This window comes from Rhinoderma darwinii, chromosome 12, assembly GCF_050947455.1.
Source record: "Rhinoderma darwinii isolate aRhiDar2 chromosome 12, aRhiDar2.hap1, whole genome shotgun sequence".
In the NCBI taxonomy this organism is placed as follows: domain Eukaryota; kingdom Metazoa; phylum Chordata; class Amphibia; order Anura; family Rhinodermatidae; genus Rhinoderma; species Rhinoderma darwinii.
Window position 1 is genome coordinate 62,818,475 of NC_134698.1, and position 26,923 is coordinate 62,845,397.

At 43.4% G+C, this 26,923-nt stretch overlaps 1 long non-coding RNA gene across 3 annotated transcripts; it reads right to left on the reverse strand.

Annotated features, from left to right (window-relative positions):
* Positions 1–334: 334 nt before the first annotated feature.
* LOC142665337 (uncharacterized) lies at positions 335–26,890 on the reverse strand. 3 transcript variants are annotated; one of them, XR_012851476.1, is made up of 8 exons: positions 26,762–26,890; positions 11,887–11,970; positions 10,465–10,522; positions 5,023–5,109; positions 4,535–4,661; positions 2,809–2,909; positions 1,404–1,488; positions 335–955 (listed from the first exon to the last, which is right to left on the reverse strand). It is a non-coding gene; the product is annotated as an uncharacterized LOC142665337 (long non-coding RNA). The 3 variants fall into 3 exon arrangements; XR_012851478.1 differs by lacking the exon at positions 10,465–10,522 and having other exon boundaries at positions 26,762–26,859; XR_012851477.1 differs by lacking the exons at positions 10,465–10,522; positions 11,887–11,970; positions 26,762–26,890 and adding an exon at positions 6,425–8,977 and having other exon boundaries at positions 336–955.
* Between the last annotated feature and the right edge of the window lie 33 nt (positions 26,891–26,923).

Here is a 26,923-nt window from a genome sequence, read left to right on the forward strand (position 1 = left end):
TAGCGTCTTACTTTAAGTTGTTCAGAAGAACACATTTTTAGCAAAGAAAAAGAATCCTGCAGATGTGAACAAGCCCTTATAGGCAACCCACCAAACCAATCAACCAACGTGTAGCTGCAAGGGATTTCGAACCACGTCAGGCACCACTGTAGATCAGCTGTTTTATTCTAGCCCCAGCATCGGAACAACTAAACTGTAGTCCAACACCGATCTGATCACCAAGTCCCCCAACCACACAATCCCAAAATTAGTAACTTAAAAATGACAGCAGACATTTTTTTTCAAGAACATTTATATTCGATAAACAAATTAAACAAGTAGCACTAACATAGTGCAAAAAGAACATTTTCAAGACTCTGTGCAGAGCAAAAAAAAGCTCACATGTCAAACAGTTCACGGCACTAAGAGGTAGACGGTGCTGGTGTTACCGAATTACTACCCTCTGAACAGGGACGGAGAACTGTCATACAGTCGGTAATGGTTAGAGCGTTGTTGGGAGGTCCAGTTGTGTGATGGGTCAGAGTAGAAGAACATGCCACCAGCCATCTCTACTGCTCCACATGCTGGTAAAGGTCCCAAGGGTCGTTTGGACCAGCAGAAATCTCCAACACTGCCATCAGCATGTTCTGACAGTGTAGCTGGCGGTCTTGTGGCGCGTCGGAGATGGGGTGCGAGACTTAGAAGAAAGATGGCCTAAGGAACCTTTGTTGTTGCTCTGACGGGTGTCAATAATGGTTTGAGTACCAAGATTGGTTGTGAGTGCAGTATCACCATGCCCCTTTCTGCACCGCAGTGCAAACCAACTTGGCTGCATGTCTGCAACTACTCTTGATGTTGCCGGAATGTCGGCCTCCTCAGGGGTTTGTTGCTGGAAGGTGCTGGTGCTACTCTCAGCTGATTCCACCAATGGTGCCTTAATTTGGGTTTCATTAGAATCTTGACTGTCAACAGTTCTCTAGTGGAAAAATAAATCATAAACCCAATAATAATTAAAAAATAATAATAATTATAGATTAAAGTGACGCATGAAAGCATGATATGCACCACAAAGGCCTGGGATGCATACTATACTTCCATACGTCACTTCCAGAAGAATGTAGCCTAGTAGTCTTGCACATTGCCAGCATTAACGCATGGCACATATTTTGTATAAATAAATATATATATATATATATTAATAGATAACAACAGAAATATTTTGACAATTTAAAAAAAAAAGGAAAATATGCTAACTTTCCTTTTTAAAGACAAACTATATATATATATATATAACATATTTATTTTTTATGCATTGTATAATGACTTATTTTGCTCTGCTACTGATCGTAGGTATCAAATGACTGCAATATTAAATTCTTTACACATTGATTTCCCTAATAGTCTCCATTGCTTTCTGTCATTACCTGTGATGAATGGTGAGAAAATGTGCAAATCACTGGTTGCCTAAAACATAAGGGGCACAACGGACAGAGACTTGGATTTCTGTGCCTGGAAATATATTGAAATAAAATGAGAGTTCTGTTGAGTTGCTCTAAGATACATTGCAATCTCAGCGTTCAATGTAAGCACAAATCTTACTGAATTTTGCAATATTACATTTTACTAAATAAAATTATATTAATGTAAATAGACCTAGGTCAATACAAAGATAATATACAGTGCAGGTAAGTCAATTTATAGAGACCATAATATTGCACCCACTAAATGGTCTCTTGAAGGGCTGAAATGGGGACATGGCAACTAATTACCACATATACCCCTGCCCTTCCAAGGTATCTCTCTGACATTCTATATGCAAACTCTTGATGATGCAACCATACTATGGGCAGATGGTTTCACCAAACAGAATGCTTGGCAAGGTAGGCACTGGTGCAAACATAAAAAGTGCCCTTGACTGCAGGATCGGATTTTACCTTACTCTGATATTCAATTCCTGAACCAGGAGGCTCAGGATGATCAGGCTTTCCTAGATAAAAGTGTGCTGCCCTGTAGAGAGCACACAAAAAGTTATGTGACTGCAATCTATAGGGGCCTCATGGAAAAGCAAATTAATGTGGTTGTCTCATGAAGACTTTTCCATATACCCTATTAGAGCATAAGGATGTCATTGTGGGGCACCCCCTGCTCAAAAAAAAAAATATTACTGGGCAATTTTAACACATTGGTAAGCATAGTACAAAGGCTTTATCCCCCTCCCTTCCTAAACATTGTAAAATATCTTACAATGTCTACACATTCGATTACTCCCTTGCCATCGCAACCATTTTTATTTTTAAATTTTCGCGTTTTTTCTCCCCACCTTCCAAAAGCTATAACTTTTTTTATTTTTCAGTCGATATAGTCGTACGAAGGCTTGTTTTTTGCAGGACGAGTTGTAAATTACCATTTGTTGTACCATACAATGTACTGGGAAACTTGGTAAAAAAAAAATCTGTGTAGGGTGGAATGGCAAAAAACAGCGATTCCTCCATTGTTTTTAGCATTTTAACGGCGCGGTGGGGGCGATAGGATGTTGGAGGGGGCCTTCCCCTTTCTAATGGTTTAGATGTGCAGCATCTAAGGGGTTAAACGAGCGGAATCTGAGTCATCTCCGATTCAGCCCATTACTTTGAAGTGTCAGCAGTAACATGCAGCAAACACTTACTTAGTATGGAGCGGGCTCAGCTGTAAGCATGCTCCATACTTCCCCTTGCCGGCTATGACGTAACTGTATATCACATGTCGGCAAGGGGTTAAACATCATAAGAACAATTCTATATTTTTAGAGAGAATTTTTTAGACACATTGGTGGGAAAGGTTTTTACTTACAGATCACGTCTTCTATGATTGGAGTCGTTCTCTTTCCCTTTTCTTCTCAGTCCGGTCTAGACCAACATGATGACTTCTTTCAGCCACGACTCAATACTGCCCTTAAAAACAATAGTGCCAGAAAGTGACCCCCAACAGTTACAATGGCTAAGACTGTAATAATATCCTGCAGAAGAGAAACTTGGCACTTATATAATATACAATTTACTTTTCTTTTATTTGAAAGCAATCCTGAGTTCTAAAGTTAGGCGGGATTCACACGACCGGGTCGTTCCCGAGCCCGAGTGTCGGCCGGTAAAATCGGCCATTTTGCCCGGCCGGTTTGCATTCAGTTTTGCATCCGTGCCGGGCCGGGCAGTTCCGGACAGTGACATCAGCGGCAACTCCTGAAGGGGAATCCCCATGTGTTCGGGGATTCCACTTCAGGAGTTTCCCCTGATGTCACTGCCCAGATATGGACAGAGACATCAAGCGCTCTGTCCAGGAGCGGAATCCCCGAAAACATGGGGATTCCGCTCCTTCAAGGAGCTAAAGTGCGGCTAGCACATAGCAGAGCGGGGAGATACCTCCCTGCTCTGCTATAGTGGCGTCGCTGCAGTAGTAGCAGCCGCAGCTGCTAGCGGCGCCATCGAAGGTGTCGCCGGGCCAGGGTGCTTTTCAAGCAGGGGAAAGGAGCCAGCGCAGCGCTCCCTCCACCTGCTGTACACCCCGGCCCTGCCACACAGTGTACAGCGTACAGCCATTCGTCAGAATGGCATCAACTCCTCCTCCTCACATGCACTCTGCGCTGTGAGGAGGAGGAGATAGAGCGCAGGCTCCGGAAAACCCGGCCATCACTCGGGACACATTCCGGTGATGACCGTGTATTACCCGGCCCCATAGACTTCTATGGGAGCCGGGCGGCCGGGTACCCGGGCGAAGATAGAGCATGTCCTATTTTTTGACGGCCGGTTTTTTCGGCCGTCAAAAAATCGGTCGTGTGAATAGCCCCATTAGGGGTCTATTATTCCTAATGCAGCCGGGTGCCGGCCGATTTATGAACGGCCGGCACCCTGCCGGGAAACCCTGCCGTGTGAATGAGGCCTTATGTTTTTTTTCCAAACAATCTTTAGGTAAAAAAGACCAAATAATCAGCCTACGTGATGTCACCGTATAACAGATTTCCAGAAGATTTACAAAAACGAAACAAAAATCAGTTAGAAAAATTCTAGAATAACAGTTACCAAGATGACCAAAGGGTAATATCAGGGTAAGCATATTGTTAGAAACGTCAAAATCCCATCTGGAAGAAACATATATTGTCATACCCCTAGGGGTTACTTATACAGGAACACATCCCTGTGTAATTGCCTTTCAAGCAATTCCATAAGCTTAATATATATATGACTGAATACTCTGCCCCTCACACTATTGCAGCGTGTCCCAAAGCATTCCAGTATGTGTAATGTATACAATTACCTGATAAGCAGTTGTATATATATATATATATATATATATATATCATCCTAATGACTATGACTAACATGAGGCAATTATACAATGTGCTCCAATTCTACACTGTACAAGAAGACCCCATATACCAAGTATATAATGATGAGAGGACATTTTAAACCGCCAGATGCAGCGATGTCAATATACATAAGAAATACAGATATCAGGAGAGACAATGCCGTGCTATTATGAAATAGGTAGATATCTAATAACATATTAATGACGGAGAACTTACTGCTTGTACTAGGGGTTCAGTGAAGAGTGAACTCGCTGTGTAGACGACCTCTGTTGCAGCAGGATAGTGTGTAGGTTACGCTTATAGCTTATCGGTGATAACAAAATTTGGGGTCACAAATCACAACCTGCGCAAAAATGTAATAAATACTAGAAAGGTGACATTATAGGTGATAGTATATGTGCTGTGAGTCAAACCATCATAACCTTTAATAAGTAATGTTATTTTATAATGTACACAATGTAATGACTATGGACAGTTTGGACTATAGTTACTGCAATGTACATGAGTACAGTTTACAGACAGGTGATACTGATTATGTTTTAGACTGGTGCTCGGCAACCTGCGGCTCCGCAGCGGTTCCAAAATATAACTCAAAGTATAAGGGAATGCTGAGAGTTGTAGTTTTACAACAGCTGCTGAGCCACAGGTTGGGGACCACTGGTTTAGACACAGGCTATTTCATCGGAGCCTGTAAGAGAACATACCTTCCATGTTTTATCTTGTCTTTTATATCGTATTGTCCAAATTCCTTGTAGTTAATTCCCAGGGGATTCTTGCTTGTCTTAGTAAGACTGGAAAGAAAAGTTTTATCAAATGTATCAAAGTTTTAGTTGTTTTTGGAAGTAAAGCAAGTACTATTGGTCGCCTGCCCAGTGCACTGACTTGTTAACACATTGGTTTGGCAGGGCGAAAGTTATTATAGGGATTGTCTCATCAGCACAACCCCTGTCCATATTCCCTATTAAGGCATATGGATGTCATCGAGGAATATCCCACTCTTGTGATCCCCCCTCCTCTATTAGCGGGACTGGGCAAACAGCAGCTCTCATTTGGGAGGACTTGGTCTGAACATGTATGACATGGATGGACATTCATTTGAATAGCTGACATGTATTACTATATTTCCCCTGCAGTGGCCGCTGCATGTGTATTTCAGGGTTTATAACAGGACTCATGGCAATCAGCTGATCACTGGGCCGGACTCAATATAGAAAGATGTTGTCATGATAAGACAAGCCCTATAAATGTAACGGGAGGCATTCTGCCTGATACATTCTTAACAATAAACGTAATGGTAAAGATAAAGATCATCACTAGACATGTTGATAATTAATGAACATTTCCCCCTAAAATGAAAATATTGCCATTAAATATAAGCTTTGAGTTGTCCTCCTGTGTGAAGTTACTTAGCATTCTCAAGAATAGCTCTAGCTGGCTGACAACCAGTATGGACACCTAAAGCGGCGCTGGATTTATTAAAATTGCCTACGCTCTGGCCGGGGACTCTGGCATTGAAAAGCTTTTGACGTCACTACCCATGTATAGACAGTGACATCAATGGGCTTCCCCAAGACCGGAGTCCTCGGCCAGAGTGGTTGCGATGCTCTGACCAGGGACCCAGCATTGTAGCTCCTGACGTCACTCTTTATATATGAGCAATCACGTCAGGAGCTTCCCCAGGCTCTGTATACCTAAACAGTGCGATACGTTTCAGCCTACCGCCGGAGGTAAACGTCGGGAGTCCATTCAGAAAGCTATAACATAATGTGAACAGGGCCTTACTTTCAATTACGCATCACAACAAAGAGTATAGTTAAAGCTGTGTTCAAAGATTGCGGTCAAATCACAGTTTTTGCTGCAATTTTCACTAAATAACAACAAAAACACAATGGTTTTGCAAAAAAGCTGCATTTTTTTGCATGGAATCTTGGCAAAAAACAAGACATGAATGCAACGTGTGAATATAGCCTAAAAGGTCAAGGTAAAGCAATGAGAGTGGTAGTGTGAATATATGTTCAGACTACAGAATATTGAAACAACATCATGTGAAGAATATTAAAACCTAATAAACTATCATCAGGTAAAACAGTGAGTATTTAGACTTACCATCACGATCCAATTATAGTCCATTCATGATTGCGTTTCCCAGGATTATTCTTTTCTGATGGTGGTGAGTTTCTCGGTGGTGAGAAGGAGCCTCCATTTCTTCAAGACTTTCTGAGCTGTAGCAGGTGCTGTGATGACATAATGATGGCCATTTTTCGAGATTACTAGTTTGATGGGAAGGCCCTATTTGAAGGCCATGATCTTGATGTAATTATGAGATTATTTCAAATAGTCCAACTCTGGAAGAAGATTTTTCATTGAGACCGGTGTTTTCTCTACAGTAGAGACATCTGGAGGCAGAATTCTGATTAAGTTGGAGATTTAGAGACCAAAGCCAGGATTCTTCTGTCAAGTGTGGTTGAGTAGGGATTGGATGCAGACTGGTAGCGAGTAGCTGGATACAGACTGGTTTAGCAGGATTATTCTTTTATGATGGTGAAGACTGAGTTTCTCGGTAGTGATTAGACAGGAGCCTCCATTTCTTTAAGACTTTCAGAGCTGTAGAAGGTGCTGTGATACTGCATATAGACTGGTAGCCGATACCTGGATACAGACTGGAAGCAGTTAGTGAAGTGCGGACTGGTATCAAGATGCAAACATGAACCTTCGTAGAACCCAACTAGGTTGCACCAAAGTTGCTCAGGAACCAGATGATCAGAGGAGGCACCTTTAATTGGTCTGGAGCCACAGGAACTGGATAGGTGGTTTTTGAAAAGGCAGATGCGTCCATGAGCATGAGGAGAGGTAGGATGGAGACGCTGGCAGCTGTGCACAGCAGAGGAACCAGCCCAGTGGTGGGGCAGGTAGGAGACCGCTGGCAGGAGTGGCACCCGTTGCTGGCATAACAGTCCATAATTGTTTTCCTCCAGTACTTCCTCCATTTCCTTATTTTTATTTATCCGTTCATTCTGTAATTTGGCAATGGTCTCCTGATTGGAGCAATTCCTCTTTTTAAAAAACTCAACAATTTCTTCAACATCCTCCTAGTTGCCCTCAACAGTAATTAAGCTCCCATTATCCTGGTTATTAACTTAGCCAGACCTGGCGGCTCCAACCAAGCATGGTGCCTCACATCCAGGCTAGCTTCAGTTCTCCAGCTTTGGAAAAGGACTAATGAGGATAATTGCCCTTATCTGCCTTCTATCCTGGATGGACCCGTGTGCTAGGAGGAGGCTCTAAGGACGTACAATGAGGAAGCCAGGCAGTAGTGGAGAGGTCACAATCTCTATTCTGTGCACGTTCCATAGTGTAATGGTTAGCACTCTGTACTTTCATCTCCGCCAGACTGTCTATTAGCAGCAGGGACGCAAGAAAACAAAGGCTCCTCAGTGCGGGTCTACCTGGAAAGCAGGGGGGCACTAAAGCTGTCCTGCGGGATATGCCCTGAGGTGCAGCATGACAGTGGAGCCTGCCTGTAGCCAGGACTAGCACATCTGCAGGCATTTAGAACAAGGTACCAAATCGTCAGGCAGAAGAATAGTCATTACTCAAGCAAAGGTCAGGGCAGGCAGCAAACAAGCATGGTCAATAATCAGGCCGAGGTCAGGGCAGGCAGCAAACAAGCATGGTCAATAATCAGGCCGAAGTCAGGGCAGGCAGCAAACAAGCGTAGTCATAGAACAGGCAGCGGTCAGGGCAGGCGGCAGTCAAATAGAATAGTCAAATATACAAGCCAAGATCAAAACCGGAAAATCAATCATGTAAAAGCAGCTAGTGCAATAGGATGTTACTGGCACGCTGAGGTGACTCCACCACTACATTTTTCTGCAGCGAAAGGATATTTTGGTACTCTCTCTCTGGAAAGATGACGTCTCCAGTTTCAGTATACCTCAAAAAGTTTCCCTCATCACTCACATATGACCTGCCGTCATCAACCAAGGGTGTGTTCAGCATAGCTCTTAAGATCTTACGAGATGCAGAACCTCCAGGGAACCATAGTGGGGAGTCAGGCAGTTGTCTCGCAGTCACCTTAATGCGCGGTGGTAAGGCGTAAGGTGCACTGCGGACCCTCGATGTTCCTGCCGCTGCTGACCCTCTGTGAGGTAGGAAGACCGATGACCGTCTTGGTAGAAACTTCTCCCAGGCCGATGGTTCACTGGGCAATGGGGCAGTGGTCCGAACCACACCTGGTGTTATAGTGGGCTTTGGTACCTGACGTTCCTTTTTTTCCTCCTTTGCTGCGCAGGTGGTGGCTACAGATCTTGGTGGTGGTGGTGGAGATTTTAGCCTCACGTATCGGCCCGATTCTTTCACAGGTGTTGTCCACAAGTGTTTCAGAATTGGCACGACACTTAATGCTGCCTTTAACTGTTCAAAAAAGCCAGTTTGCCTCTGATGATTTTTAGGCTGCTGGCTGTATGGGGACCTCCCGAGACGTTGTCTCCGGGGCCGGAGTTTTCCTCCAGCCCCCGTTGCAGCCATCTGGCTGCCTCTTCCTCCACACACTCAGAAGAAGTGTGTGTCTGGAAGGTATAAATGTAACAAATAAAACACAGAAATAAGAGCCCAGCCGGGCAAACGCTTGCTCAGTAGTGCTTAGCTCCTCTCTCCTCGATGGTTGCCTCGCACTGACCGTTCTTGCTGAGTATTCCGTGACTGGATGACGACGCTTCTGTGATGTAATAATGCTGTACATGGCAGCAAGGTCCTAAGTGCTGCTGCCCATGGCATCCAATCAGATTCGAGCTCTCACTGTACAAGTTGTAGGTTAGAAAATAAAAATTTTCATGGATTGGAAAGGAAAGATTTTGAACAGCATTGATCCCAATGTGTTTCTTCCATTTTCTCTGTTGGATAAACAGCCAGTCAAGAGGTTGTGGCTTTAACAGTCTAAGGGTATGTTCACACGGCCTATTTACGGACGTAAATCGGGTGTTTTTGACCCGAATTACGCCCGAAAATAGCGCCTCAATAGCGCTGACAAACATCTGCCCATTGAAAGCAATGGGCAGACGTTTGTCTGTTCACACGAGGCGTATATTTACGCGCCGCTGTCAAAAGACGGCGCGTAAATAGACGCCCTCGTCAAAGAAGTGACCTGTCACTTCTTTGGCCGTAATTAGAGCCGTTATTCATTGACTCCAATGAATAGCAGCGCTAATTACGCCCGTAATTGACGCGGCGTTCAAGCGCCTGCACATGCCGGTACGGCTGAAATTACGGGGATGTTTTCAGGCTGAAACATCCCCGTAATTTCAGCCGTTACGGACGCCCTCGTGTGAACATACCCTAAATATAAATCTGTGTAGTTGATTTCCTCCTGATAAGTAGAGGAGCCTGCTGGGATCTGTAGTGCACATTATCTGTACTGTTCACAGGTGCAGTTTAAAAAAAAAGAATAAAAAATGTTTGATTTTTTTCTGTTGAGGGGGATGGTAGAGACGTGATAGCGCTCCCAACAGCTGCTCCTCACTGCCTTATATACTGCACATAGGTTATAGGAGTTATGTGCACTGTGATCTTGTGAAACTACCAGAAAAATTGTATTGGGAATCACACGTGGCTGGTCCGCTGTATAACCACTGAAAGAAAAAGTTTTCCTACTTCTCTTTGCTAAAAAAACACAGACCACAAATGTAATGTTTTTTTTTTATCAAGCCCTTACATGCCACACAGTAGGGTCAGTCGAAAAGTGTAAGCTGCAATCTATATAATAATGTGAGGTACAAACATGTAACATAGTAGCAAAATGCATGATCCCTAGTAAGGTCTTACAGAGTATATAGTGACTGCCTCCATTTTTGTTCTTGCACTCCTCCCATTCTGCCCTGGCTGATTTTAATTAGTTTAGTGCTGGTTCCTACCATCCCCAGATAAGATATATATGTAGGCTTAGTCCCTGTTCTGGGTGTATGTGCAGAGTAGGTCCCCACCTTACAGAGGTCGCCTTGTCGTGGCAGGTGGACAAACACTTTTTGATCAAAATGTGCACTAAGAACCTCCCTATTTTTTCTTTAAGGGTCCTCATGGGCTAGTAATGAAATCTGTGAACAAGAAAATCACGATTGTATGGATGTGTTTATAGAGAAACGGTCACTGACCTTTACTTTGTAGTAATGACCACCATATGTGGGCAGAGCTTCCATTATTTTCATGTTCCTGCAGGTGGGGAATAGATAAAGAAGAAAAATTGTTATGCAAAATAATGAACACGGTAAAATTAATGCCATGCTTGTCGTTACGACAGACATATGGGCGCATCTACTGGACAACACACTGTGGGCAACTGTTTTGAACCAATATTCATAAGACTAGCTATGGTGACAGGTGACTACTCTGGATGTCCATGCTGCTGTGGAGACAAGCAGAGGGTCTGGTGGTAGCGCATAATGATGATGCTCTGGCAGAACTTCTGCCCCCCAGCATTTCTGCGGGGAAATAAACCATTTGTCTTCAAAGATGGACAGAAGAAATGATTTAAAGGGTAACTAAACTAAGGGGTAAACGCCCACTTGACAGTCAAAGCCTTCATATGCATATCGGGCATCAAAACTAACGGCACTGATATCAAAGCAATGGTTGGGCAAACCTGAAGAAAAAAATAAAAAGCATCAGAATCTGTGAGGCGCTTGCAATCTAACTAAGGTGTCAACTGCAGTTTTTTGGGCAGATGGAAGGTCCTCTTTAAGTATATCATACTGTATATCTATTATTTGTAGCTCAATTCTGCTGTTGATGGGGACTGGTCAGGGGCAGGGAAATCAGGCAGGTGAGAATTTATCTGCTGTTGCACTTATTCTTTCCGGGGACCACTGGCATTATACAAATACATTTAGTTGAAGATAACACACACAGGGTATGCTCAGAAGAACTAGTCCACGAGTGAGTACACAAATCTCTATGTATGGATACTGTACTTCATCTGTGGATGTACTGAAATATGGCAGCACATGTCTCCACACTTCCAGAGGTTTTGCTTTCGGGGGGTCAATTCCTACAGGACATAAATAAATGTCAGCATAACCTGCGTTATGCTGAATGATGTCAGGACTCGAGATGCATTTGGAGCCGAGTCAGGAGCGAGGAGGGTAAGTATAAGAATACTGTCTGCTGGAGCCCTGTATCTAAGCTTAAAATGTATGGCTAGGCGCACCTTCCCCTGTCAATCACAGCTGATCACCAGTGAAGCTCGCGCTCTTGCTGACCTGGGATACCCATGCATTACATGGTCCGCCATTTATTTTAATAGCTATAATGTAATATCACCTGCATTATGAATGTATGGCTATGCTCACCTTCCCCTGTCAATGACAGCTGATCACAGACAGGCTACTATATAATAAGGAAAGCTTTATTAACATAAGACTGGACAACTACATAAATGCGATCCATTACTGTAATCTCATGTACTACAATAGTATTTGTCTAAACCTGACAACTACATGTGATCATCTACTATCCACACACTACAAGGTATTGGTTGTACAACTGAGGTAATGCAGCTTATATACCTGTATACATACCAATATGTGAGAGACGGGCGCTCCCGTATCGTTCTGGTGGGCAGTGCTGGCAGAATCTTCAGATGTTTCTGTGCATTTTCATTGCTGCAGAAAAACAAAGAAGAAATTAGAAAATATTGTTTGTTTTTTCTGGTAGGGGAGGAATTATTAATCACCGCGGAGCATTGTTCATTTACACCATATACTCAAACTTCAAGGTAAGTCGTTCTCAAGTCACAAGGAAGGGGTCGTAATGATCATGGTCGCAGGGGGTGCGTGCGACCACAACCATAGGAAAAGGGTCCCCATGCGAGCGCTGCTTATTATGGTGGAGCAGAGCGTTATCGGCTTCCTTCCCCACTACTAACTCTGGTAAGTCACCAGCTGTTTATGGCCTGAAGTTTGCTAGAGGTTGCTAAGGACGCCAGCCTGACCACCCTGCGCAGGCGGCATGATGATGTCACTGCATCACGACGCCTGCCACTGGCAGTAGACACAGCAGATCATCGTGGGAACAGGGTTAGATGAGTTTCAATATATATTTTTTTATTTATATCAGTACAAATTGGGCACTATTAATGAAGGAGGTGGTCTAACTACTATATGGAGGCACTTATGTACTATATGGGGGCACCCTTGCTACTATATGGAAACAACTATTTACTATATGAGGGCACATAACTACTATATGGGGCCTTACTAATATATTGGGCCTAAATACTATTTGGAGCCTAACTACTATATTGGGGGTCTAACTATTATATGGGGCACCTATATACTATATGGGGCACCTAAGTACTATGTGAGGGCACCTTACTACTATATGGGGTCACTTATCTATTGTATGGGAGCACCAAACTACTGTATGGGGCCTATCTACTTTATGAGGGCACCTATTTACTATTTGGTGACCTAAAAACTATATGGGGCTTCTATTTGCTATATGGGGGCCTCTCTACTATATAGAGGCACCAATTTATTATATATAGGCCTAAATACTATAAGTGAGGCCTAACTAAAGTGCGGCCTATCTACTGTATGTGGGCACCTATCTACTCTATGGGGGCACCTTTCTACTATATAGGGGCACCTAACCACTATATGAGGCACAAAAGAGGACTACTACAGTGTAGGGCCACAAATGGGGACATTACTACTGTGTGGTAGCACTATTACTGTGTGGGCACTACGGTGAGCACTATTACAATGCTGGTCTTTAGGGGCACTACACCGTGTTCCAAATTATTATGTACTTGGATTTAAGTGTCATAAACATTTAATTATTAGTTTTTCAATTAAACTCATGGATGGTATTGTGTCTTATGGCTCTTTGGATCATTGTAATCAATCTCAGACACCTGTGATAATTGGTTTGCCCAATCAAAGGAAAACTACTTAAGAAGGACGTTCCACATTATTAAGCAGGCCACAGGTTTCAAGCAATATGGGAAAGAAAAAGATCTCTCTTCTGCCGAAAAGCGTAAAATAGTGCAATACCTTGGACAAGGTATGAAAACATTGGATATTTCAGGAAAACGTAAGCGTGATCATCGTACTATGAAAAGATTTGTGGCTGATTCAGAACACAGACGGGTTCGTTCAGATAAAGGCATAATGAGGAAGGTTTCTGCCAGACAAATTAATAGGATTAGGAGAGCAGCTGCTCAAATGCCATTGCAAAGCAGCAGACAGGTATTTGAAGCCGCTGGTGCCTCTGGAGTCCCGCGAACCTCAAGGTGTAGGATCCTCCAGAGGTTTGCAAAGTCTTAGGTAAAGCAAACTCCTCCTTCAACTGTTGAAAAGACTTAAGTACACTCTCTTTATATACAGTGAAGGAAATAAGTATTTGATCCCTTGCTGATTTTGTAAGTTTACCCACTGTCAAAGACATGAACAGTCTAGAATTTTTAGGCTAGGTTAATTTTACCAGTGAGAGATAGATTATATATAAAAAAAAAAACTGAAAATCACATTGTCAAAATTATATATATTTATTTGCATTGTGCACAGAGAAATAAGTATTTGATCCCTTTGGCAAACAAGACTTAATACTTGGTGGCAAAACCCTTGTTGGCAAGAACAGCAGTCAGACGTTTTTTTAAGTTGATGATGAGGTTTGCACACATGTTAGATGGAATTTTGGCCCTCTCCTCTTTGCAGATCATCTGTAAATCATTAAGATTTCGAGGCTGTTGCTTGGCAACTCGGATCTTCAGCTCCCTCCATAAGTTTTCGATGGGATTAACGCCTCGAGACTGGCTAGGCCACTCCATGAAAATTCACTGAAGTGATAAATGAGTAAAATGTATAATTTTTATTTCATAGCTATCTAAAAACAGAGGTACAATCACCACTGTGAAAAGCCCAACCGTGTATTTAAAAACGTATTAAACAGAATACTCCCAGTCCTAGTTCGTTTGCGAACCCTTTGTGACTGGGTATGTAAACAGAGATATCAAAATATGGAATCAGCGTATAACATTGGTAAAGCAGTGGTTTGGACCCTCGTTCACACAGGAGCCTGCGTTAACCGCACCAGATTCTCCCAATGTACAGATGCACAACAATGCCACTGCCCCCTACGCAAAATTCCCTCACTTCACCCGACCCTACGCGTTTCTATACTTATCATCAGGGGTCTGTCAGTCTGGCCAGGATGCCAGCGATATATCTTCAGCAGCAGGTATTCTACTGCACAACACGGAATCAAACGTGGGATTCCCAGAGGCCAATTCATGAGAGCACGCCGAAATTGTAGTTCAATGGACGATTTTGAGTCACAGGCACATGACCTCACAAACAGATTGAAGGAGAGGGGCTTCCCTAAGGGGGTAATTAGAAAGGCCTATGAGGGAGCGAGGGATGCAGATAGGCAGAGCCTTTTAGTCCCTAGACAACGTCAAGAGGAAAGGGTCACTAGGCTCATAGGTACTTTTGACTCCAAACAATCTGAGATCATGGAAATCCTCAAGAGGTATTGGCGTATCCTAGGAGCCGATGCGGACTTGGCGGATCAGATAACACAATGGCCTTCAGTCACGTTCCGTAGAGGTAAAAACATCAGGGATAGGGTGATGCAGAGTTGTTTTGATCCAATAATCCAAAAGGGTACTTGGTTAGACAGGCAGATACCGGGTACACACAGATGTGGTAGTTGTAGAGCCTGTGATTTCATTCAAAGTGGAAAAAAATTCAAAAGTGTTACCACCAAGGTTGAGTATGATATCCGAGATTTTGTGAACTGCAAAACGGCTGGAGGTGTCTATTTAATCACATGTCCGTGCCCACTGAATTACGTGGGCAAGACGATACGGCAGTTTCGGCGCCGGATTAGGGAACATGTTGGAGATGTTACAAATGAAAGAGATACTTCCATATCAAAACATGTGCATGCAAAACATCAAGGCAGGGCAGAATGTTTAAAATTTCAGGCAATTGAATTGGTACGTCCTCCTAAACGGGGAGGGGATTGGGATAACCTCATTCTGCGTAAAGAGGCCCAATGGATCTACAGACTGGCTTGCGTACATCCTGAAGGTTTAAACGAGCAAACAAATTATACCTGTTTTATTTAATATACAATCCATATCAAGTCATAGGGCTTTTCTGGTCCTCTGGGTGGGGGTATGGTAATGCATTCCTAGTCCCAGTGTAGTCACTTGTAATATATCAATCAATAAGTAGCAGGTATGGCAATTGAGTCCAGGAGTGTGTCATATGTTTTATGTGAGGTTTACAATTACGTCGTTCTTCCATCCATATATTATGTATTTTCAGGGTAGGTGCTCCTATCGTGGTAGTCCAATTGCGGTCCTGAGCTGATCCGCAACATATATCCAACCTAATAGTGTTATACTCCATCCTTGAATAGCATGAGGCTTTGTGTAGCAAACAGATACTTCTACAGCCTCCCATTGAGTCAGCATGCTCTGTGTTGTTTACATTGTTACTTCCGGGTATGTCAGCTGACAGCCGGGAGTCACATGGTTGAGCATCATGGATGTGCTGGGCCAGTGTGATTGGCTGTTTGATGTATGCTGCCGGAGCCAGGGGGCGGAGTATTCAGTTCATAGTGACTCAGAGTCCCAGAGTGAAGCATGCCGCTGACATCTATGCGTGCATGCTTCCGTGTTGTGCAGTAGAATACCTCCTGCTGAAGATATATCGCTGGCATCCTGGCCAGACTGACAGACCCCTGATGATAAGTATAGAAACGCGTAGGGTCGGGTGAAGTGAGGGAATTTTGCGTAGGGGGCAGTGGCATTGTTGTGCATCTGTACATTGGGAGAATCTGGTGCGGTTAACGCAGGCTCCTGTGTGAACGAGGGTCCAAACCACTGCTTTACCAATGTTATACGCTGATTCCATATTTTGATATCTCTGTTTACATACCCAGTCACAAAGGGTTCGCAAACGAACTAGGACTGGGAGTATTGTGTTTAATACGTTTTTAAATACACGGTTGGGCTTTTCACAGTGGTGATTGTACCCCTGTTTTTAGATAGCTATGAAATAAAAATTATACATTTTACTCATTTATCACTTCAGTGAATTTTCAAATGTTCATATTTGTGGGAGCACAATATATATCGTTAAAATACAGTGAATTAGGCCACTCCATGACCTTAATGTGCTTCTTTTTGAGCCACTCCTTTGTTGCCTTGGCTGTATGTTTCAGGTCATTGTCGTGCTGGAAGACCCAGCCACGAGCCATTTTTAATGTCCTGGTGGAGGGAAGGAGGTTGTCACTCAGGATTTGACGGTACATGGCTCCATCCATTCTCCCATTGATGCGGTGAAGTAGTCCTGTGCCCTTAGCAGAGAAACACCCCCAAAACATAATGTTTCCACCTCCATGCTTGACAGTGGGGATGGTGTTCTTTGGGTCATAGGCAGCATTTCTCTTCTTCCAAACACGGCGAGTTGAGTTAATGCCAAAGAGCTCAATTTTAGTCTCATCTGACCACAGCACCTTCTCCCAATCACTCTCAGAATCATCCAGATGTTCATTTGCAAACTTCAGACGGGCCTGTACATGTGCCTTCTTGAGCAGGAGGACCTTGCGGTCACTGCAGGATTTTAATCCATTACGGCGTAATGTGTTACCAATGGTTTTCTTGGTGACTGTGATCCCAGCTGCCTTGAGATCATTAACAAGTTCCCCCCGTGTAGTTTTCGGCTGAGCTCTCACCTTCCTCAGGATCAAGGATACCCCACGAGATGAGATTTTGCATGGCGTCCCAGATCGATGTCGATTGACAGTCATTTTGTATGTCTTCCATTTTCTTACTATTGCACCAACAGTTGTCTCCTTCTCACCCAGCGTCTTACTTATGGTTTTGTAGCCCATTCCAGCCTTGTGCAGGTCTATGATCTTGTCCCTGACATCCTTAGAAAGCTCTTTGGTCTTGCCCATGTTATAGAGGTTAGAGTCAGACTGATTAATTGAGTCTGTGGACAGGAGTCTTTTATACAGGTGACCATTTAAGACAGCTGTCTTTAATGCAGGCACCAAGTTGATTTGGAGCGTGTAACTGGTCTGGAGGAGGCTGAACTCTTAATGGTTGGTAGGGGATCAATTACTTATTTCTCTGTGCACAATGCAAATAAATATATATAATTTTGACTATGTGATTTTCTGTTTTTTTTAATTATATAATCTATCTCTCACTGGTAAAATTAAGCTAGCCTAAAAATTCTAGAATGTTCATGACTTTGACAGTGGGCAAACTTACAAAATCAGCAAGGGATCAAATACTTATTTCCTTCACTGTACATGCGAAATGAAAATAACTCTGGCAGACTCCCATTGCTTAAACCTCTGCAATTGATATAACTCCCATGCCTGGACATTCCGCCATAAAAGAGTGAGCCGAGTAATCCCTGTGATACCTTGGATTTCCCTGGACTTCCACCAGACTCTATGCATTAAGGAAAGGGTCGGCATCGGAACAGGCGGAAGTCTAAATCGCTGTGCCTCCAGCAAGGAAAGTAAAGGGCCATTACCCAACAAATACGTTAATATTTTACCACTGGAACCTCCACAGTCTGACATCCCCTAACCCTTAAAATGTTGCAACTGCGCCGCCAAAAAGTATATCTGAGGGTTAGGAACTGCCAAACCCCCTCTTCAGTGGGCATCTGTAATGTTTCTAGCTTAATTCTGGGCGTACCTCTTCCCCATATAAATCCACCATTTTTTTTATCAATTCTGCAGAAAAGAGATTTAGGGATCCATTTACCCCCAAAAACAAAAGAATATCATCAGCATACAAGGCCACTTTCTCCTCCAACCCTCCATACTTAAACCCCACTATTTCTGAAGTCATCCTAAGTTGAATTGCAAAAAGTTTTATGGCCAGAGCAAAGAGTAAAGGGGATAAAGGACACCCCTGCCTTGTGCCTCTTTCCAGAACAAAAACATCAGAAACCAAATTATTCACCCGAACCCGTATACATAATTTTTACTCAAGAGATAAATCGGGCCCCAAAACCCATTCTCTCCAGGATGGTCCACAAATAACTCCATTCCACACTATCAAACGCCTTAGCAGCGTCTAGGGACAACACCACTCTACTACCAGGATTATCCGGGACCGCCTGGAGATTCAGGAACAAGCTTCGAATATTAATAGCACTGAATTTAGATGGCATAAAGCCCACTTGATCATCGTGCACCAGGGAAGTAACAACCCACCCCCCAACCAAAGGGCCAAGACTTTAGCCAGCAGTTTAATATCCGTGGGAAGTAGGGAAATTTTACGGTAAGATTCCGTGCACCCGGGGTCTTTATCCGGTTTCAGAAGAACAACAATGAGTGCCTCCATCATAGAAGCCGGTAGTCTCCCCCTCTCCACTGCCTCCTGAAACATCGACAACATGTGTGGCAATAACAAATCACTATATTGTTTGTACATTTCCACGGGAAACCCATCAGTCCCAGGGGCCTTGTCATTGAACATGTGGTTTAACGCCATCGTTAGTTCCTCAAGCGTGAGAGGCGCTTCCAACAAATTACACTGCTCCGCCGACAAAGACGGCAAGGAAATACCATCCAGGTAAGCAACCAGACCCTCAGAGGTGACCCCAATTCGAGAAGCATACAGAGATCTATAATAGTCACAAAATTAAGTCAGTATACCTTCCGAATCCGTAACCAGAGAGCCCTGCCCATTCCAAATACCTGCCACGAAGTGTGCATCCTTTTGCGCTCTACCCACAGTAGCCAATAGATGACCAGTACGCTCCCCCTCCTCAAAATATCTGCATCATAAACATGCGTTTATTTTCCGCTCGCTGTCTATCGTGTGCTGAAAGTGCTTCCTGCGCTTCCTTCCAGTGTTTGAAATTTTCCTGTGTAGGGTCTACTACATACCTCCCCTCCGTGTCCTGTAGTCTAGATCGTTTCAATTCTCCTAACTCTCTATTTTTCCGTTTAACCCTAGATATCTCTTGTATACATATACCTCTAAAAAAGGCCTTCATAGCATCCCAAACAACTAGCAAAGAGGTCGAGCCCACGTTCTGTTGAAAGTATTCCCCCAATCTAACCAGTACCCCCCACCCCACCCATCAATTTTAACCAAAATGTATTAAGCTTCCAGCCCGGACATCTATTACATGCCACCCTCTGAAAAACCAGTGTAACCAATACAGGAGTATGATCAGACAGAAAACGAGGTAAGTATTTTACATCTTTAACATATGATAACAACCTATTATTTCCCAAACATAAATCCATCTGAGACAAGGAATTATGTGAAGCAGAGTAACATGAATATTGTCGCAGGTTTGGCTCCCGGAGCCTCCAAAGGTCTTGCAGGTCCAACTCCCTCAGAAACTGATCAAATCTGGTAAGACCTGGAGAAAGGGTCGTAGCAACCACTGGGAATTTATCTAATGTCGGATCAAGATAATTATTAAAATCACCCATGATGACCAAAGGAGCCTCGTGTACATGGGGCCTGAAGGTATTATTTAGTTACTATGTGGGGGTACTATGTGGTCATGGTGTGGCGCTATTATTCAGTAACTGTAGGGTGGTATTATTCAGTCACTATGTGGTGGTAATACGTGGTCATGGTGCAGCGCTATTATTCAGTAAGAGAATGGTAGTATTATTCAGTCACTATGTGGAGGTAACATGAGGTCAAGGTGTGGAGGTATTATTCAGCAACAGTATGGTGGTATTATTCAGTCACTATGTGGTGGTAATATGTGGCCATGGTGTGGCTGTATTATTCAGTAACAATATGGGGGGTATTATTGAGGTACTATGTGGTGGTAATATGTGATCAAGATGTGGAGGAATTATTCAGTAACATTATGGTGGTATTATTCCATTGTGGTAGTAATATGTGGTCATTATATGGTGATATTATTTGGTAACAGTATGGTGGTAATATTTAGCTTCTATATGGTAGTAATATGTGATGATGGTGTGGCGGTATTCTGCACTAACAGTACGGTAGTATTATTATTTAGTCACTATGTAGTGGTAATATGTAGTCATGATATGGTGATATTATTTAGTAACGGTTTGGTGGTATTATTCAGTCACTATGTGTAGTACTATGTGTTGAAGTTTTTCTTGACCCTTGTGTAATGGTATCATTGGTAATATTGGCCTTGGTGTACTGGGCTATATTTAGTAATAGTATGGTGGTATATTATCCTTGTATAGTGGATGGTGGTATTATGTGGTAACTTTATGACTGTATAATTTAGAGGTATATTATCATATATAGAAAATTGTCTTATAGCTATATTGTCTTTCAGACTCGCAACGCCACTGGGGCCCGCGCATCTGAACAACAAGTTTATGTTGCCTTCTGACTGTAAGGCCGGACACTACAGACTGCAAACTAACACAGGAGCACCCTTGAAAAAATTAAATAGTAAAGACAATTAAAAATAAAAATCCTACAGGGCTGCCCTCTGTCACCGGCCTTGTTTGCACTGGCCATAGAACCTTTAGCTATTCTCATTCGCTCCAACTTGGATATTAAGGGCGTTAAAGTTGGTCTAGTTGAACATAAACGTGCTTTCTTTGCGGACGATATTTTGCTATTTGTGACATCCCCCCTTACTACACTCCCCAACCTTTTCTATACCCTTACCCAGTTTGGAGACATATCAGGTCTTAGGGTCAATAATCATAAATCTGTGGCTTTAAATTTGTCCCTTCCAGATAGGTTAGTAAAATTACATTTTGACTTTAAATGGGCGCCCCACTCTCTCACTAATTTGGGAATCAAGCTTACACCTTGAGTGGATACCCTCTACAAGTCTAATTATTTACATCTCTAAATATATAGAAATAATATATATAGAAATATCTAATAAACATATAGAAACTGATCTTCATGCTTGGTCTCAATGCCCATTGTCATGGTTTGGTAGAATTGCTTCAGTCAAAATGACTCTTTTGCCTAGATTACTCTATCTTTTCCGCACGCTCCCGATTAGAATTCCTTGCAAGGATATACAGGTCTTACAGTTCAAAATAATGGGATTAATTTGGGGTAAGAAATTATCCCGCATTCTTAAAAGTATGATGTATACTCCCAGGGTGGCGGGGGGATTGGGGGTCCCGCATCTTCTACATTATTAGCACTCAGCTGGAATAGCACAAATTACGGATATCTATATGAAACCATATTGTCCTCAATGGGTGCAGCTGGAGAGTGTTGCGTGCGGGAATATACCGCTTGAGACTATATTGTGGCTCCGCCCTCGGGATAGACCCCCAATAATGTCACGAATATTATCACAAATTCTTGGATTGTGGGATGCACTTGCTGGTAGGTATTGCTTAAAGTCACCACATGCTCCATTGGCAACCATATGTTGTAATCCTGACTTCCCTCCGGGATTGCAGCTGCGAACGTTCAAGTGGTGGATAAACAAGGGATTTTATAGGATTAGAGATTTTTTTGTAGGGCGTGATATGAAGAACCTGGAGTTTTTCAAAGAGGTCCACACCCTCCCTGGTTCTGAACTCTTCAGACATCGTCAGATCCAACATTTCTTACTCTCATGGAAGGCTAAATTTGAGGATATGACCACTATGACTACCCTAGAAAGACTATGCTGTTTCCTCTTTCTAGAGGTAAGATATTATCTATTTATTCAGAGCTAGTTACTCTGAACTAAATTATCTTATATGACTAAATTATCTTATATGACAAGATGGGAGTCGGAGCATGGGAGGGAGATGGATCTTAATCAATGGCGTGATATGGCGTTCCTGGTATCTAAACTGTCCATTAACACTTCCTTAATTGAAGCTGGATACAAGGTTCTGCTTCGATGGTACATGGTTCCCTCCAGGTTATCTAAGATCTATCCTTCTTATTATTTGGGTTGCTTTAGACATTGTGGAAATGAGGTTATCTTCCTCCATATTTGGTGGGATTGTCCTATAGTGGTTAACTTTTGGGTACAGATAGTTCTGTACCAGTAGATGCCTCTATGGCCTTACTTAATGCCTCATTGCCCCCGATGTCTGGACACCTGAAAAGATTGATTCGATATGTACTGTTGTCAGACAAATTGGCTATTGCTCAATCTTGGCGTACAATCACGATCCCTATGGAATTAGTTAAGAATAAACTGTCATGGATAATGATTAATGATCAACTTCACAGTCAACTCCTCGATAGACAGGATCAATTCGACAAGACTTGGGCTCCATGGAAAAGTTACTTGGCTATTTAATGGTAACCTCCTCTGTCTCCCTTTCTCTGCTTCCCCCTTCTTTTCCTTTTCTACTGTTATATTATAATTTTATTTACAGAACAGATATGCATATACTTATGTGTACATGTATTTCCAGCTTATTGATGTTCATGAGACAATGAATCCTATTACGCGATATACATGCTTGAAATGTGAGTTGCTTATGATGATGTGTTGGTTCTCCTCTCTGTCATATTGATGCATCCTTATTTTTTGGCACTATGCTGTCTTGTTTGTGTCGCTACAATGACATGTTGGTCGTTGGGGGGTGACTTTTCCAATATTGTAAAATGAATAAAAATATTGAACACTAAAAATAAAAATCCTGAAACTAGTTTTTATTTCGTTGTTTTATCTGTTCGAACTGGAAACCAACCAATACGACCACCATTAAAGCTCCCACAAGGGACGTCATACAGCTTTCCTAGAAGGCTTGATGTCAAATCTGACTAATTATGCAGAGATTTTGTATTGGTTAATGCATTATTGCATAACAAGGCAGATTTATTATTCAGGAATCTAGAAAAGTTGGGTATTAACCCTTGTTTGAACTGTAATGGGATTCATATTGTTTAGCAGCCAGCTTTACCAGAAACACGACACATATCACTATTATCTTACCAAATTATCAGTATTGACTAATTAAGGCTTCGTTCACATCTGCGCTAGAGCTCCGTTCCGACGTTGAAATCAATGGTGATAGAAACGGAAACCTATGGTTTCCGTTTGTGTCTGTCAGGGCTCCGTTCCGACGGAAAGCTCAGACGGAACGGAGCCCTAGCGAAGATGTGAACGAAGCCTTACTGCAAATAAACTTGCTTTGAACACCCATGATATTGTCTAAATGAACATGATGGTAAATTTCAGTAATATCATCTACACTGACAGACATGATTCTCGAGACTTAGGCCTTGTTCGCATGGCGTGTATTTGCCGCATTGTACACGCCGAAAAACGCGTCAAAAACGCTTGCTTTAAGCTTCCTATTGACATCAATGGGAAAACGCATTGTAGTGCATACGAAGCGGTTTTTTTACGCTCGCGTGTTTACAAAAATGCGTTGTGTAAAATAAGAAGCGTCAGGTCAAATCTTGGCGTGTAAAATGTGCCGAAAACACGCTTAATTCTCATAGTCAATGTGAGTCCTAATTAGGCGCCCAAAAACTCGCTGAAAACGCGTCAGAAAACACAGCGTAAAACGCATAAAATGTGCCTGTTCTTTAAAAAGCGCTTTGCAAAAACGCTAGCATTTACACATTGGTTTTTTTTGAGCGCCATGTGAACAAGGCCTAAGACTCATAAATATCAAAAACTGATCAAAACTAGAACAGACCGAGTCAGAAATGTGAGTCAATAACCACCAAATATGCAGGGCCGATTATAGATTTTCTGCAACCTGAGGTGAAAAAGAGAAATGGTGACTCTCCAGCACCAGAAAATACCACCATACAGTGGCTAAGACCCCATGAACACGACCGCAATTTTGGTCCGCAATTACGAACCGTAATTGTGGATAAAAATACGGTTCCATTTATTTTTATGCCCCACGGACACCTTCCCGTAAATAGGTTTACGGGCCGTAGAAAGCTTCCGTAAAAAATAGAACATGTCCTATTTTTTTATTTTACGGACCGTGCTCCTATAATTTATAAGCCCGCCGTCCGTGCCTGTAATCACGACAGTGATTATGGGCACGGTCGTGTGCAAGGGGCCTTAATAATACTGCCATAAAGTGACTGAATAATACCACCAAACATTTACAGTTGAAATGTCTAGAAAGAGTGGTGTGGCTGGAGGGGTCATAAAACGTACTCAATTTATTAGAGACATGATGTTTTTTTGGTCCAAATTTTGGCATAAATGTACGCCAGCCACGAGGTGGCAAAGAAAGAAGTGTCTAACATGCCTAGCAAGTTGCGTGAAATTTCTCATGCCAAATGTATATATTGACAAAATTGGTGACCTGTTCTCTGCCTACATAAAAGGGGTTGTCCACAGTGCCCCATACATACACAGTGCCTGCCAAAGAGTGCCCAAGGCCGCTCACAGGTTATCCTCTCCTCCTACGAGAGCATGCGGCTGTGTGATCTGTAAAATTGCTTCAGCGGCAGGCGGTACACAATTGTATCTGTAAGGCTGGGTTCACACGAACTATTTTCAGACATAAACGAGGCGTATTATGCCTCGTTTTCCGTCTGAAAATAGGGCTACAATACGTCGGCAAACATCTGCCCATTCATTTGAATGGGTTTGCCGACGTATTGTGCAGACGACCTGTAATTTACGCGTCGTCGTTTGACAGCTGTCAAACGACGACGCGTAAATGGACTGCCTCGGCAAAGAAGTGCAGGACACTTCTTTGCCATGTAATTTGAGCTGTTCTTCATTGAACTCAATGAAGCACAGCTCAAGATTTAAGAGCGTCTCAGACGGCTCGCAAAATGCGAGGAGCATTTACGTGTGAAACGAGGCAGCTGTTTTCTCCTGAAAACAGTCTGCCTTTTCACACGTAAATGACAGATAGCGTGTGCACATACCCTAAGGCTGGTCCAATAATGTCCTCGCTCAAGGGAGACTGATCTCCGAGCAATTTAAATAGGATCTGTCACCAGCAGCAGAGGCTGTGGTCCTATTAGTGGTTCTCACATACCTCCCAACTTTCAGACTACAACTCATGCGGTGCACAAATATTGTCGCAGCAATTTTTTTAACGTTAAGTCGCGCCTCGAATCCCGCCCAATCTCAGAGAGGAAGACAGAGGAGAGAAAGTTTTCAAAGTACTGGCATACCTTCTTTTTGCTGTATGGAATATCATAAATGTGGCCAATAATTTGGCTAATGACAGATAATGCGCATTCAGATGGCTGTCCAGAGAGGTATGCCATGGGTAGCCTTGTATACGATAGAGCGACAGAGCTATTTAGCATGAAGCCGTTGCAAGCCTGGTACTGAAGACATACCTCCCAAAAGTCCCAGATTCACCCCGGGCAGCTGATGGCATGTCCCTGTTTTTAATTGTATTTGCGTCCTCAAGATGTAGATACAGTTGAATCCAATGGTGAAGCAGGAAACTCACTGCTTCACTATTCTGTGCACTGCTGACCGTGAGCGGCTCGGCACAGACAGGTGCAACGTAGTGACGTCATTGGGAACGGTGAGCATTATACAATGTGAGCAACACTGGTTGGCTGAGAGGCTCAGCCAACCAGTATTAAGCTTAATTTTTGTAGCGCCGGTATCCTAGATCAGTAACTGGTCCAAATATAGCGATGCTACTTGCTGGGTGCGGAGCGCTCTATCTGGTGGTCTTGGTCACTTAGTTAACGTCACTGTCAGATGTTGCACTGCATCTGACAGTGACGCTGGTTACTAGGCGAAGACCACAAGACAGAGCAATCCTCGCCAGGCCCCTCCCCTCCTAATAAGTTTTCTAAGTAATAGATCGGGGCGGCTGACCAAGGGGGCCCCCTCCCATCTGGGTGCACTTTCGGTAACTCACAGATCGGGCCCCCTCCCATCTGGGTGCACTTTCGGTAACTCACAGATCGGGCCCCCTTCCTTAACATATGTTATTGATGGCATTAATAACATATGTAAAGGAAAGGGGCCCTGATCTGTCAGTTGCCAAAAGTGCACAGGGAGGAAAGGGGGGCCCCCTACGTCTGCCGCATGGCCATGCGATCCATGCGCGCAGTGTTTTGGTTCAGCTGAGCAGGGCCCTAACCCCTCGGACGTCAGTGCAGCCAAACCGGCTGCACCGGCGCTATGTCTGCCCCAGTGTAGATAGGGCCACAGTGCCACTGTAGATAGTGCCCCACGCCATAACTAGCACACTTACTGGTTCCCTTCCCACACAATATAGTCCTGATCTATTCTGAGCAGGTCTGCTCCAGCGGAACGACGCAGACGACGTAATGACATCACCAGCGTCACAAGAAAAGCACCGAAGGGCAGGGAAGGGGACTGATGGTTCCCCTGCCAGCGCTGTCAATTGCATCTGAGGGCCCCCAGAGACCGCTGGGGCCCCCTGAGCCAGGGTGATAGCAGTGCCTGGAGGTGGAGCTCTAATGATAATCTAGCCCTAGTCACAGGGGGGTTTCCAGGCAATTGTAAACTATCCTGCGTGCGCTCCCTGCATAATGTCCTGTGGTCATACATATAAGGCAGTACAATGTGTCTACAGCCGCCTGGTGTCAGGTTGTCCCTGCAGCTGCCAGTCCTCGAAGGCGCGCCCCCTGCCTATGTATAGCTATGGAAGCAATGCGCGCTCCCGAGGACAGGTACGCTCAAGTCTAGAGGGCGATGGAAAGGGGCGGGA